Genomic DNA, 1,389 nt, shown 5'->3' with positions numbered 1-1,389 from the left:
TTTTGGAAATCTTTTTGAAAACTTTTTGAAAAAGTGTGGACCCTGACTGGGTGTGCAACTTCGGTTCGCTACCATCAATTCACAAACTGAAAAAAACAATCATACATGACGACAATTATTTTAAAATACGAACAGCATTTTAAAACAATATTCAAACAACAATATTAAATGATTATATCATATATATATATATATATATATATATATATATATATATATATATATATATATATATATATATATATATATATTGTGACGTCCACGGGACTTGAACAGTCCCGCCAACGTCGAATGAGCCGAAACGATGGAGGCGGATTATTTATTTATAACCCAAAGATGGCGGTTCTAATCGCTCTACCGCAAACGGGACGAGGAAGGTGGCACGAGTCGCTTTTCACTGAGTTGATAACGTTTATTCCTCTAACCAAAAATAACAAGACTCAGCAAGAAGAGGGATCCAGGGCGATTCGACGGGATGGTGTGGGATCGGGCGTGGGGGAAAACACAGACAATTCCAATGAAAAGACAAATCTCAAACCCTCGAAGGCGCCAGGTACACACACACACACACACACACACACACACACACACACACACACACACACACACACACACACACACACACACACACACACACACAAAACGCAGCTATTCCTGGTGGTCAGGCTGGACCGTGGTGTGGATGCAACAGTCCTTGGATTATCGTTGGACGAGCTGGCCTTGCTCTCGTCGGGGGGGGGGGGGCAGGAGAAACCGTGGTGCTGTCAACCTCCTGGTCTTGGCCCAAGTCCGCTCACAGCCGCCAGGGAACCAGCTCCGGCACCAAACCGCGAGCAGGAGCGGGAGGCAGGTCCGCCCGCCGTTCGAACCCGTACTCCGAGCCAGCAGAACCCCAGAGCCAACCAAGGTGAGGCACGAAGCTCAGCAAGGCTACAAGACACGAAGAAACCAGGGCCGAATCAGCGCAACAACAAGCATGCTCCCAGCACAACAACCTCCACGCCAAAAAAACAGTGTTTCAGTACCGATCTTCTTCCTCTCCTTTTCGACCCCGAACAGAGCCTTTTATCCTCCCGTCCTTGTCACTTCCAATCGAGCCGTTTTATTGGCCCACCGCCGTCGCCTTCCGCCAATCGTGATCACGGGGCGGAGCCATCCGCAGCACTGTCCTGTGACGTCACGGCAAGCCTCCAGAGAATACGAAAAGGGGTTTACAAAGACACACTTACCCTATCCCGTATCCCTATCTAATTACGTGACAATTATCATTTCCCCCTTGAAGAAATGGACACGTTCATTACTCAGTGAAACCACGCCCACACCCGATTTCAAGAATCCCATTGGACACGTTCATTGCTCTGTGAAACCACGCCCACACCCGATTTCAAA

General features: G+C 47.9%; 1 long non-coding RNA gene across 1 annotated transcript; it reads right to left on the bottom strand.

The window, feature by feature from the left end:
* Positions 1–391: 391 nt before the first annotated feature.
* On the bottom strand, positions 392–1,067 carry LOC147008210 (uncharacterized). Its single transcript, XR_015053636.1, has 2 exons — positions 1,026–1,067; positions 392–930 (listed from the first exon to the last, which is right to left on the bottom strand). It is a non-coding gene; the product is annotated as an uncharacterized LOC147008210 (long non-coding RNA).
* Between the last annotated feature and the right edge of the window lie 322 nt (positions 1,068–1,389).

The sequence above is a fragment of the Eptatretus burgeri genome, chromosome 21 (assembly GCF_056783735.1).
Source record: "Eptatretus burgeri isolate ZD-2024b chromosome 21, Ebu_testis_v1, whole genome shotgun sequence".
Classification (NCBI taxonomy): domain Eukaryota; kingdom Metazoa; phylum Chordata; class Myxini; order Myxiniformes; family Myxinidae; genus Eptatretus; species Eptatretus burgeri.
The sequence above is the reverse complement of the archived record's forward strand: the minus strand, read 5'-3'. Positions and strand labels throughout refer to the sequence as shown.